The following is a 13,790-nucleotide window of genomic DNA, read 5'->3' as shown; positions in this document are numbered from 1 at the left end:
TATAGTCGTCTCTTCACGCTTCTCACAAAACAAAACACAAATTATAAATACATGAATAAATAATAAGTCGTACAAAAACTTTTTTCATGGTGGAGTGCGTTGACATCGACATTACACAAAAAAATTCTCCTTTCAGCAGTAGATGTAAGTGAATACATGTACTTGCTCCTCTGCTTGTTTATCAGCCTGATCATCTTGGAGATGCTGTGAGAAAAGACACTAGTCTTAATTGGTTCCCATCCTATCTGTGGAAAAACGCGGAGCTCGCTACGTACTTGTCACATAATTTGATGTCTTTTTAACGAATCATAAACTCTGGAAAAAAAAAAAATTCCGAATGCTAGTGATGTCATTTAATCTCCACGACAGTTTATTCCGGGGCCTGACTCCCTCTGATCTTCCTCAGCGATGTGCACATTGCACAGTGTACAGTGCGCGTTTCTGTCAGGCGAGTCTGAGATACACAGAAATGGAGGTTTAAAAATATATGCTCAAGTGTTTTTTTTTTTGTTACAATTATGCAGTAAGTATTGCATTAATTATACACAAATAATCAAATATTTACAGCAATTGAATATTAAAAGCAATATCAACATTTAACGTGTGTGAGTTAGTACGATCATGAATTCACAATGAGCTCCAGCTACAAGATGTGATATGTGTTAGTGCTTCGGGGATGGATCATTTATACATCCTATACACTTCTTACTTGTTGTACAGGCTCGCAAGGTCATTTCAGACTCTGCTCTAATTTCCAAACCTGACCTTTTTGCATGGTGTGTGTGTGTGTGTGTGTGCGATCAAAAAGCATTCCAGCCAGTGTGGAGGCATGTCCTGGCTAATCCACAGGCCAAAACACACAGGCGGTTAAGTTTCCATGACCTCAACTCCATGCTGTTCGAACCTGCACACACACACACACACACATGCACACACTGACAATATTGTTTCTTCCTCTCACTTTCCCTTCCTTTCTGCCGCCCTTCATCTCCCCCTCTCGCTGCTGTCACCTCTCTTCTGAAATGCAACATTTTGTCAATTACCATTTAGTTCATTGTTAATCCACAGAGGAGAGAAAGCGAAGTGTGTTCTGTAATACCACAGGAGTTCTGTCATCTTCAGAACAATTACGTCAATTAGCTCACATTTAAATGGTTTCCAGAGAGGAGCACCTCAACTAATAACAGTCCAATGAAGTGACAGCCAACCAATTAATCTCACTCTAATTGCTCAGCAGGTACAGTCAATCATTCATAATCTCTCTCTCTCTCTCTCTCTCTCTCTCTCTCTCTCTCTCTTTCCTTTCCGTCTTTTTCTCTGCACATTCCTCTCTCAGTGGCCTGACTCGCCACCTGTCAGTCAAACACAAATTCGCCCTTCTACCCCTCCGGAGATGGAGGTGCATTCCGGTGTGTTGACATCACGGTCACGCTGCAAGTCAGCATATTTGACTCCTAACATAACACTGAGAAAAACTGTTAACAGAGGAGGAAAAAAAAAACAAACAAAAAAAAAACACTCCACAGAGAGGATACTGTTTGACGAGCAGAGAGAGAAATTAAAGAAATGTGAAACACAGACAAGGGGGATGGATTTAACTTCAGCGGCCCGTGATCAAAAAACTGGCTCTGTTGCCTTGCAGTCATTTAAAAACTAAATGCTTGCCTTTCAGCTTACATCAATTAACACAAAGGCAAACATTATCTCACTCTCACACTGGTGATAGATTGCTGAATCACTGGGCCACATCTTAGAGTCTTTGAACTTATAGTCTCAGAAGCTCAAATGTTATGATAAATGTTGTGCGAGATTTATAGTATGTGCAGCTTTCCCACTTCTGGCAACGATCTCTTTCACACGTGTACTGAGATACTCGTGTTTTACAGGCAAGCACAGGGCCGTACTGTCAAGACCATGTTGCGCTCGTCCAAAAAAATCATTACATTTGAGACTTGAAACGGCATTCAACCAAGTCCAACATATTTCACAGCTGACATCTGCGGCCTTTTATTGAGTTGAGTGAGCTTTAAAGCCTCTTTTGTCATAGTTCATGTTGCCCACAACTGTTTAATCCGATGTGTTAGAGAATGGCTCATGAGGAAATAAGTGGCAAAGGAACATGCAGGTCTGGGTTTGTATGGTAAACTTGCAATATGTAAGTATTTGCCACCTGTGAGATATCTAGGGGGACAGTATGTAGTAATTAATTGCTTCTTACTTTAGTTGCCATTAGCTCTGTTAGCTTTGGTAGCCAGGCAGCTAGTGATCCAAGGTGAGCCTGGTGCACTGGGGGTTTATAATTGCAGGTGCTAGCTGGTTAGCATGCTAACCTCTGATAACCTCAAAACTGTTGGATCATTTTGGTCATTGTTTTTATGCTTTCCACTAAAATTCTTACATATTGCATTTCAAAGAAGAAGAAGCTTCACAGCACTCAGCACATGGAAAGCGGCATTTTACAGATACAACACAGACCGACCTCAGCAACACGATGAATAGAAGGCCAAACTGTAAAGTGCACCCAAAAGAATCTATTGTTCATGTCCGTACACATTCTACACACTATAGGCATACAATTAAACTGACACTTACTCAACGTTATTCATTCAAGAAAACATTCTTAAGGCAACATCAGCAGCCGTGACAGGTGAGTGTACATTCTGTGTGTGTGTGTGTGTGTGTGTGTGTGTGTGTGTGTCATTTACTGTAAGAACACTGTGATTTGCTCGGGCAGAGCATGAACCGAATAACTGGAATACACATAATGCGCTGCACATCGCCATAAAAATCTTCTGTTATGTATCATGATTTCACCACACTGTATTTCAAGACTTTCTCGCAACATACATCTGTAAACTCTCATTCCGCATGTGTTACTGCGATTCAGATGAATATCTTCATTCAGTCGTTAAACAATGCCCTTTGAATGGGGGCATTTTGTTTAAAGTGGTCTCACATACACACTACATTCTGTTCTGCCTTCTGTTTGTAAGAGTGAGCAAAGCAAAACAATTCATCAAAAACATCCGGACTAAAATAAGAAATTGTTAGCATTCGTGTCTGTTGACCTTTCCAAAGATGTCCTCACAGAGAACTGACTTCACCTTGTTGCGACGCTAAGATTCAGCGGATACCTGCCATTAAAGGACTTGTATTATGTTCATTCTCAGGTTCATACGTATTAAGCGTGTCTACTAAAAGAGGTTGAAATGCTTTAATGTTCATAAAATACATTATTTTTCTCATATTGTCCATTACTGCAGCACCTCTATTCACTTTCTGTTTGAATGCTTTGATTTAACTCCTGTCATCCATGTATCCAGAACATCAACAATGAAACAAACATGTTATTTTAGCTTGCTAGTAGGATTCACCTACTTATAATTAAAACAAGTTTTAGCCACAGCTCCAGCAGCAGAGAATTGTCCAGAACACGAGTGGGAGAGGAGAGAGACTTGTGTGACACACATTCTCAGTCATTAGCTGAAATCCGCAGCGTCATGACTGCGTGTTATGTGCCTTATGTGGCACCATCACAAACCATGCTGTGAAATACTGTTTGAAAATATTGTTTTCCCTCACTGATGTTTAATTGTTCCTCAACCAATCTCCTTGTTCCCCTTCTCATTCTGGCTCCCACCACTAATTAGGAGCGGGCTTTAACTGCCGATGACTTTAGCGCGGGATCAGAACACACCCAGCCATTATAACAAACCCAGGGACCCATAATGTGGTGTGGGCTTGGCCACTGAAACTATGGGGTGGAGAGACGGGAGGGAAAGGAGGGGAGGGGAGAGCTGGTAGCTGTTCCTCTCAGCTGCTCTCGAATTGTTAGTGCCCTTTTTTTGCCTTTGGCCTGTCATGAGAAGTTCTCTTGCCCCCGCTTTAAAATAGTTTTCAGTTTGTATCGTCTGCTCTCCGGCTCTTTTTCTGGATGTCTCTCTTTTTCTCTCTTGTCCCAATCTCACCTCCTTTCTTGCCCGACATGCCCCCTCTGTCTCTCTCTCTCTCTTCCACACACACACACACACACGCACACACTCACTCACTCTCACTCCCACACTCTCCCACCACAACAAGACCTAATATGAACTTTTGACAGGAGCCGGGATCTTTGTTTAATTGCCAGTGTTACAGAGAATGCCCCCATAAATCTAATGTTGTAATGCCTTTGAAACGCCTTCTAGCCCTTGCAATCACACACACACACACACACACACACACACACAAACAATCTTTTCCTCACTTTCTCCCACTTTCTTCCACGTACGCCCGAAACACATGCACAATCGCTCGCGCAGATGTGATGTGTGAGAATGAGGGCTTTGAGGTTGTTTGCGCTCGCGTCAGACACAGCAGCTCCAGTGTTTGTTTGCAATTTCCACTGGCTCCGGTCCACTCCGCCAAACCCATGGGAATTTGTGGATCAGCATCTTCTCAAAAAGCTGCTGGGCGTCGGAGTGTATAACTGAGCAGAGAAAAAAAGAGTGCAATGAGTGCAGAGAGGTCGTTTATTTTTATGTGGTATTTTTCTGATGTATTCTGTATAGCATAGTTTACAGTGGAGGGTGGTGGGGGGTTAAGCGTGACAAGTGGTGACATAATTTAAGCGACAGTCCCACACTAAATCACCAGATCATACTGAAGTATCTGTGAACACATTACATGGCATCTTTGGCTTTTCTTCTGATTATACATTCCTGCAGCATTATGCTGTTGGTCCTGGTTCTTATAACCAAAGATGAAAAATAAATCTATAGTGAGGCAAAGATCTCATTTTTGATCTCATTAAGTGCGACTCCTCGTTTTCTTGCCATGCATTTAATCGACCTAAATTCTAAAAATTAAACTCAAACACTCAAACGGGGTGAGCCGTGGCTCTATATAACTGTTGCTACATATGTTTGCCGTTTGGTTCGGCTGATATCGCCTGCAGGGATATTTGTAATCATTCTGTGTGTATAAATACGTTATTAGAGGAGTCAGATGCTCATTTCATTTGCTCTCTCAGTTGTTCCAGTTTTTGCAATGCTTAATATTCTAGACAGTATGGAAGAACTCCAAACTGGAGGCCGGTGCACATATGTACCCCCACACATGACAAAGTATGTCTTCGTATTCTGACCGTGGTGTGATCAGTGTGATACAACAGCAATGCAGCAGTTTTATGATAACAGGCTGAGTTTTTTAAGGTCAGTGTTATCACTCAGCCTAGCTCTTGCACATTCGCCCACCTGGGCGCGGTACTGTGCAAGGGGCTGCCTGGGAAGTAAATGAATAAATAAACAAAAGTACAACCTGTTTTCACAGGCACGGCGACCTGTTTTTGATCATAGGCCAGATGCAGTCCATGGATTAGAGTAGTAGGCTTTTCGAGCAGACATACACAAACTTTAAAGGTGCAGTATGTAAGAATTAGCCATCTGTCAAATTCATACTTAAAACAAATAGGGGGCAGCATATCACGAGACTTTCGCTAACTAGCTGTTGTTAGGTATTCAGCATAGTTAGCCATGTAGCTAGCAGGGAATGGTTGGTATTGTTTATGCCACCAGCAGAAGAGCTTTGGACCAAGACAGGCTGGCAGAAGTCTTACGTATTGTATCTCTAAAGAGATAATATGAAAAGATTCTTTCTTGAGGTTTGTTTATCCTAAATGTTTATCATAATGTTCAGACCCTGATAAACCATTAATTTAATTAAACTGGTTGACTGTGATGTTAACTCTCAGGGAAACACATCAGACAGTAAGGAAGGACGTCGGCAAACATAACTTTTCATAATGTGAATAAAAACTGTAAACATTTTGTCATCCCTGCCATTTTCATTGGCTACGCTGGTCACTTGGTTGGTTTGTTGGCAGGATTACACAAAAACTCCTGAACAGATTCTCGTGAAACTTGGGTGGAGGATTGCTGTCTGCCCAGAAAAGACCTCATCAACTTTTGGTGCAGATCCTCAACATTTTTTTCCCTTATCACTGATATTGACATTGACATAGATAAGGCCTTTCTAAACACACTGAAGATAAATTCTCAGGTAATAAATTCATCAATCGTGATGAAAGAAATTCACGATTTCTAATTTGCTGGTATCTATGAGTATGGCAGAGATATGTACTCTCCTCAGTGCCATTCTGGTTTTTATTGATTTGATTGAGAGACCCTCATCGACAGAAGTGACATACTGCACCTATACAAAGACTTATACAGTCTGGTATTATGTCTAAAGCAGACAACCAGTCTTCATCCTGTCGTACTTATGTGGTTGTTCATAACCTGTTGGCAGAAATCTGAAGCTGTGCATGTAAGCAGAGAATAATCAGCACACTTATTGTTTCTTTCAGGTGTGGCAGAGTCAGAGTCAGAGGGATGGAGGACCGCCTGGTCTAGACAGGAATGTCAGGGTAAGTATTACATTCTGTCTTTGTTGTCTTTTACAGTACACAATACCTGTCTGTCTTTTGCACAGCTCTCTGTTTCCATCTCTGCAGCCCTGATGTTTTCTTTTCTCTTATTGTCTGTGGCTCCATCTCTCACTCTCTGTGGCTCCTACAGCTGATTACATGAATAATTTACAGCATGTAAATCCTCAGCAGCTGCTCTCTGTTTGCTGTTTTACCCTCCTTGTTCCTCTGTCTTTTTCTCTCTCAGGTTAACGCAGGGAGGATTTTTTTTCTCAACCTTGTCACCTCTCCTTCCCGCTCTCTCTTCCGGTTTCTGTGCCCGGGGTTAAGCTCCCTTGCTCTCTCTCTCTCTCATACTGTCTCCTCTCATTTCTGTCTAATTACACAGCTCTCAGTTGCAGGCCTGTATCTTCCCATGGGTTTGTATGTCCTTATGTAAGGGACTGTCTGAATGGCACTTCCCTTTGCAGTGGTGGGAATTTTGACTCAAGTCCACAGTTGCTTGTTAGTGTGTATGTGACGTGTGTCTGTATGTGTAAATACAAACGGATACAACATGGTTTCAGATCCTCGCAATCAAGACAAAACTCATAGTGATTACAGTTCTGCCGCAGCTGTACCTTGTGAATGTTTTTTTTCCCTGTCACTTCATTTTTTCCTCTTTGGTCCTTTCAATCAAGTCCCTAGGTAGGACTTCGAGCATATTTTTTCATGCAGACGTGAGGTAATTTTCATATTGAAAAGAAAAAGAAAAAATGAGTGGTTCCACACAAGAAAAAATCTATCAAAATATAGCATGAGGCAAGGATAAAGAGAGACAACGAAAGGGAAGCATTACCTTTGGCTCTGTTAAATAATTCCTTTTCCTCCATTCAGTTTCCATTGTTCGAAGCCGGGGCCAATCTCTCCAATATTACTGCTAATCTAACTTCAAAGGGTTGCAGTCATGTTAAAGCACTTTTTAATTGTGATAAGGAATATGCTTTCATGCTTAAACCCTTCTCCTCTGTTCATCTGGACAGAACCCATAAATATTGAGTCCTTTTTTTTTTTTTTCATTGGCAATTAAAATTAGAATTGGTCACATTTTTCACTGTCAGCCATTTCCTTTGCACATAAAGACATGTGTGGGCCACACACGCATACATAAAGACACATGTAGAGCCAGACATTTCCATATGTGCGCATGCTGAAGCACATACAGAGCGTGTGGTGGTTTTGCCAACGTTAATTACACAAAAAACCTCCCTTCCATGTGCTTGTCCAATGTTAAAAAGGCTTTGCTATCTTTGCTTCTCTGGCAGGGCTGATGATTCACCACAGGCTTCCCTGTTGTTCCAATGACACATGAGATGCGGGCTGTGCCGTTTTGTCCAGAGATAACACAATAAGATGATTCTTGAGTGAATCACTTGCACTCTTGTGCTTTTTACACGGAACATTCACAACGGTTTGATTTGTACACAGCATTCTGAGGCAGTGGAGCAGAAAGATGTTATTCTGTTGTGACAGAGTCAATATGGATAACAGTGCAGTGTATGGAACAAGAGTGGCATCAAAATGAAGATGATAATATGAAACAAATTAAAGGTGCAATATGTAAGAATTTTAGAGGACAACATTCAAAAATATCAACAGAATGCTAAGAAAAAGTAGCTTTGACGTTACACCAAAGACATATTTGCGATGTGATGAGTATTTTCTGAAGTTAACATGATAACCAGCAAACAAAGACCTGTCCTTTTTTAATATACCACTCCGAATTTGCGGTACGGACCACTAGCTGCATGGCTACTTGACTGCACCGCATAGCTAACTAGGTAATGGCAACTCTAGTAAACAGGAGTTAGCGGCTACTCTGGTGGTATGCTGCTTTCCAGATCTATTGAGGGGACATTGAGTTCAATGTGGAAAGTGACTCTGGAGAATGAGCTGATACTGCCAATGCACACATGACCAAGCAGTGTTGTTCAGTTATGTGCATATATTGCAACTTTGCTTGACTTCCTTTCAGACTGCAGACGTGATCTGACAGCCATGTTTGACCAAGCCATTAGGACCATCATTTTACTTCATCTGACATGTGCAGAAGGGCTAAGAGGTTGGGCAGAGGATCCCCCTTTTAAGGACTAATCAGTTCAAAGAGAGAAATTGAAAAACCTCTTCCAGTGACATACAGCGCCACTGACACTGCAGTCGGACTGACAGCTCCGACTAAGCTCTCACACTTCACCACAGCACATCTTTGCAGTTTAGACATACTGCAAACTGTTAGAACTGAGTCTGTCACTGACAACACTGGGAGTGGGATTTTGTCTCCAAGTTTGGAGAATAAACTATTAGTGACTCTGAAGGAAAAGAAGAAGCTTGACTTCGCTTCGTTCCCCCTCACCTCAGCCCACTACAGTGTGCCTTTAACACTGCAGTCAGTCTGGGGTATTGAGTTTTGGCTGACATGGCTGGGTTGGCTCACTGCTTGTTTAGCAGTCTGAGCCAAGCATGTGTGGCTGTCTGTGAGCCTGTGTGTGTGATGGCGTGTGTGTTTGTGTTTATGTGCATGCATGTCTGTGCTTGAGTTTCTGCAGGATCGGTGTGCATGTGTGCATAAAATGCACAAGTGTGTATGCGCCCCTATTTGCCTGCATGACCTGATTGCGAGTCTCCAGTATATACCCTGACTTGCAGCACAGTGAGCGAGGGCTGTGAACCTTGGTGGGGTTTTTTTTTTTTTTTTGGTTGTTGTGCAGCGTGGCCTCATTACCCAGGTGTTTACCCCTAACCACAGGAAGCGCTTGTCAGTGACGACTGTCTGCTGGCAAACATTGCCTGAGGGAAAGAAAGACAGAGAGGGAGGAAGAGGGAGACAGAGGGAGGTGGAACCATCGAAACACAGCATTGCAATGTTGTAGAGAGTATCTATCTCGTGAGAGTATCTATCTATCTATCTATCTATCTCTCTATCTATCTATCTATCTATCTATCTATCTATCTATCTATCTATCTATCTATCTATCTATCTATCTATCTATCTATCTATCTATCTATCTATCTATCTATCTATTCCCTAAATGTGGTGTGTTTATGTGTCTGTGTGGTTGTGCCAGTCAAACCCTTGCCGGCAGGTCAGTGAGTTCCTCCACTCCTTCACAAGTGGAGGAAGGGAGGGAGGGAGGGTGGAAGGGGGGAGGGGGGAGACATACAAGCTGTTGACAGGGATTTATGAGCTGATAGTGTCAGACTGCAAGCACAACAACAATCTCCCTGTCTCTGCCTGTCTGCTCATCGAGGGAGAGACAGAGACTGACAGAAAGAATGGGTGTGTGTGTGTGTGTGGGTGGGGGCAAGAAAAGTGAGGCAGCAAAATGAAAAGAAAGGGCAAGAAAAGTGGAACGTCGGGGAAGGGGGGCACGAGGTGGATTCAGGGTGTAATTTAATTTGTTAAGGAACTTATTTCCTTTCTCCTGACACCTTCTTCCCTTCTTCTCTTCGCCACCACCAGCGTCACCACTGTATGAGCAGACTTGCTTGTTTGTGTTGTCTGGTGGCTGCTTTTGGCTTTTTTTTTGCTTGTTTGGGACTCATCCGAGTCAGAAACCATGTGTTCATGCTTTTCAATATGAACCAGAGGCTATTGTTGGTCTCACATGAGCACGGGGAGCAGATGATGAGGACTGTGCTGAGATGACCACCCACCTTGTTTTCCTGTCACATTAGCATTTTCCCCCCAAAAAGCAGAGGATTTGATAAGACTGATTCAAGCGTTCATCATGAATGTCTGCGCAGAAATAAACAAGCGTTTGATACAGTTTAGCACGCTAGACAATCAGGCTTTGTGGCTGTGTGTGTGTGTTCAGATTTATCATGGTGAGTCACGACTGGAATGCTCACTGTTAGATGACACACGCTGATATAGTTGGACTGTCTGACTGTCTGACATATGAGAGATCCAGTCTGGTGGGTAATTTTGTCTGATTGCTGTGCTCAGCATAAATTCATAATATCTTTCTCTATTTTGGTTTGAGGGATTCCACGATACATCCTCTTTTTACAAGCCCGTGTGGTCAGGGGAGCTTCTCAGGCGAAGCTGTATTTATAGCTTCTATATAGCCATGTTCTCCTCACCACGGCAAGTGAGTTTGCAGATACAAGTCATTAGGAACAAGTAACTTCATATTAAACCACTTTGTTTACGCTGACATTAAGAAACAACCAATAAGTCTGCAATTATATGCTGTCTCCAATCTATTGAGCATTCACATTTAATTCCACAAATGCTGAATTCTGTCATTGAGTACACATATGTGCGAGCCCACTTTTGTCAGCTGTTCCTAAAAATATTCCCACGTCTACGAACAGCCACACAGCCTCTCTGACAAGACACTGACTTTCAATTTTGGATACTGCAGAATAGCTCCCAAAATCCGTATCATGTCTGAAGTTATGACTGCCATAATAACAGTGATCCAGATGTGAAGTCTGCCAAACTGACACGTTTGGAGACAGACAGCCTGACAGTGCAAAGCACGCATACCCCCTGAGGATAATATAGACTGCTAGAGATTCATATGTCAGGTCCTGTTTAATTATATAGCATTAAAGAGGAGAGATTTATGAGGCCCTTTTGAGTTTTTGCACAGACACCCTCCAACATTCTGAAAGGCAATCACATGTTCGGTTTCTCAGAAAAGCAAACGTCCTCATCCTTATTTTTAGAACTCCTGCCTACTTAATGTGGTCAAATGCAATACAAGCTAATATTCACTAATTGTCATTTTGGCAGTGAAGGCAACGTGACGGGATCCTCATAAATATCCACTAATCTGAGGATCACATAGAGGCAAAGTTTGTCATCTGCCTAAAGGGGAATCCTGGTATTCTTAAAGCTGCTCCTTGCAACCAAGGTGGTTGAACAGGCCAAACAACTGAACCTGAGCTTCACCTCCTGCACTTTTGCTTGTCTAAATGATTCATATTTACCAAAAATTTTAGAACTGGTCCAGTAGGTCACCTCAGCTGGCAGCCGAGACACAGCTACAATGACTGCAACGTAATCCTTTTGGGCAACTCCAACTGTTTAAGTTACTTCCAATAAAAGTGCTTGTTTTTGCCACTGATGGGCTGAAGTTGCTGTTCTAAGTGTCACAACAACATGACAGAAACAATTCCCACAGAGATGGACCTTTTTGTCAAAGATACTTCATGGAATATGAACCGCAAGTCTTGTTCAAGGTGAAGTCTCGCTCTGAAACTTCTCTGATTACATTACAGCCACTGTAGTCATGTCACGGCTACCAGCTGGACCGATTCCAAATCTTTTGGTAAATATGAATCATTTGCACAGCAGTATGTATGTACAAGGGCCCAAGGATTAAAAATATAGTTTAGGTTCAAATTGGAATGTTCAGTTAGGTTTATTATTTGCCATGATTTGAATTAGTAACATCTATTAAATTAAGTACGAAAGATTTCGAAAAAGACAACTTTAACTTTTAGTTTCACACAGGATGCGGTCAACAGCGGCCGCCTGAGTTTCCTGAAACCCTGGTGTTTGTTTGACCCATCAGCTCCGACCTCTGCTCATCCTATATGGTCTTTTTTGGGCTTTTTACTTGACTTCGTTACATTATAATTTTTTCAATCTGTGGCATTGCTTCTGTTTTTGAGAGGACTCAGTGGAAAACTTGTGTGTACACCTACACAAAAAATGAATGTCATTTTGGTGTATGTACAGCACTTGATTTGAAAATCTAGGATCAGGTTAAGTGTGCACAGATAATACTGACATGATTTGGTGATTTTTGTGTACCCCTGATTGGAGCTGATCATGAAATGCTCTAAATATTTAAATGAAAACATACTGTTTTCACCCATGAAGTTTCTTGTACTCTATTGAATTTTTCAAAAATTGTATTGTGTATATATTTACATGCATTCCCCTTTTGTATGTGTGCTCTCTATAGGTGCGTGTCTACAACGCAGATCTACAAAGGCGCCTGTGTGAAAATGAGGAAGAATGACGATAAGGAGGAGAAGAATTAAGAGAATATTCACCTTTTATGAGAGCAATTCACAGTTGAATTACGTATATTTGTCACATGTAAGGTGACTTAATTGTTCATTTTCTCTGTTGTCATATAAGCCCTTCCGGCGCCTTCGGAGTCTAAATTAGAAGTTTAGCACATGTTAGGATTCTCAAGTGTTACTTTTCACAGGGTATCACTGACTGTAAAGAAGTTAGAACATCATTATGCTCTGATCTTATTTTGGACAGTGTGTGTTATATAAGTGAGAAGCATGACACCATGTGCTGGGAAGTTTCGCTTTTTTTTTTTTTTTTAGGACATTATGTGAAATTCACTGATACATGACAGAGTGTTGTTTATTTGCTCCTCACGTTTTGTCCCACAATATTGTAGATACACTTTTTTTTCATGGGGGACACAGCATGTCCCTAACACATCTCATGTATGTAGAATTGAAAGAACATGTGGTCAGAACAATGTATTCATCTAAGGATTACACTGCTTTGACAACCCTAGTGTCTGCTACAGAAACATATTCATGTATGTGTGCTGTATCTGTTAAGTAGTAATGATCCCAATTTGGTCACGGGGGAACAAAGACAACATTAAGGACATGTACTCATACAATATGCAAAGCTCTGTGGAGAAATATTCCCTGACTGTAGTGCTCTCATGTGACAATATATGTGCAGCGTTTCACTTTTATCATCGCAACATAGATTATTAATGAACATTGTATTGTTCTGTGAAAAATCTAGGTAATATAATGTTGAAGAAAGAATCTTACTCAACAAGCCTTGTGGAAACGGACCACACTTGTCATATGAGACTCAAGGAGCGGCGAATGGTGCAGTATACATAGAGTACGTCTTCCTGTGCACCATCAAGAAAAGGAGAGAATTACTTTTTCCTTCCACACCTGTGCTGTAAAGCCCTTTAAGTCAATTAGAGTTGAGTGGCTTGCCACAGGGTGCTGTGGCAATGATGGTGGTGACATGAGAGGGGCCTCGCTTCTACCCACAATGTGTGACTCTGGCTCTTGAAAAGGTGCTGTGTCATAGATCCGACGGTGTCTGACATTTTGAATAAATGACATCCTAAGCCTCCTTTGTGCAATATGCTTGTGGTTCACTTACTGCCTTTATCTTCACAAGTCCAGCTTAACCAATAATGATGGGAACCACCTTTCAACAGTAATATTCGGTGTACCTTACTTACCATCCAGCAGAACATCTATAATTTGTGGTTTCTAAAACAGTCCTTATTTATTTATTTATTTACGCAATTATGTATTTGTTTAACTTTGTTATGGGTATATGTTTGTATTTTATATATTGTAATTCATCATGCTCATCATCTTT

General features: G+C 41.5%; 1 long non-coding RNA gene across 2 annotated transcripts in view; it reads left to right on the top strand.

Annotated features, from left to right (window-relative positions):
* Positions 1–13,535, top strand: part of LOC119005369 — a 111,504-nt gene extending 97,969 nt beyond the window's left edge. For both annotated transcript variants that reach the window (XR_005070479.1, XR_005070480.1), the window contains exons 7-8: positions 6,347–6,406; positions 12,367–13,535. This is a non-coding gene — a long non-coding RNA (uncharacterized LOC119005369). The remainder of the gene's footprint in view (positions 1–6,346; positions 6,407–12,366) is intronic.
* The last annotated feature ends 255 nt before the right edge of the window (positions 13,536–13,790 follow it).

Source organism: Acanthopagrus latus, chromosome 17, assembly GCF_904848185.1.
Source record: "Acanthopagrus latus isolate v.2019 chromosome 17, fAcaLat1.1, whole genome shotgun sequence".
NCBI lineage: Eukaryota > Metazoa > Chordata > Actinopteri > Spariformes > Sparidae > Acanthopagrus > Acanthopagrus latus.
Note: the sequence above shows the minus strand (reverse complement) of the source record. Positions and strands in the feature narration are given on the sequence as shown.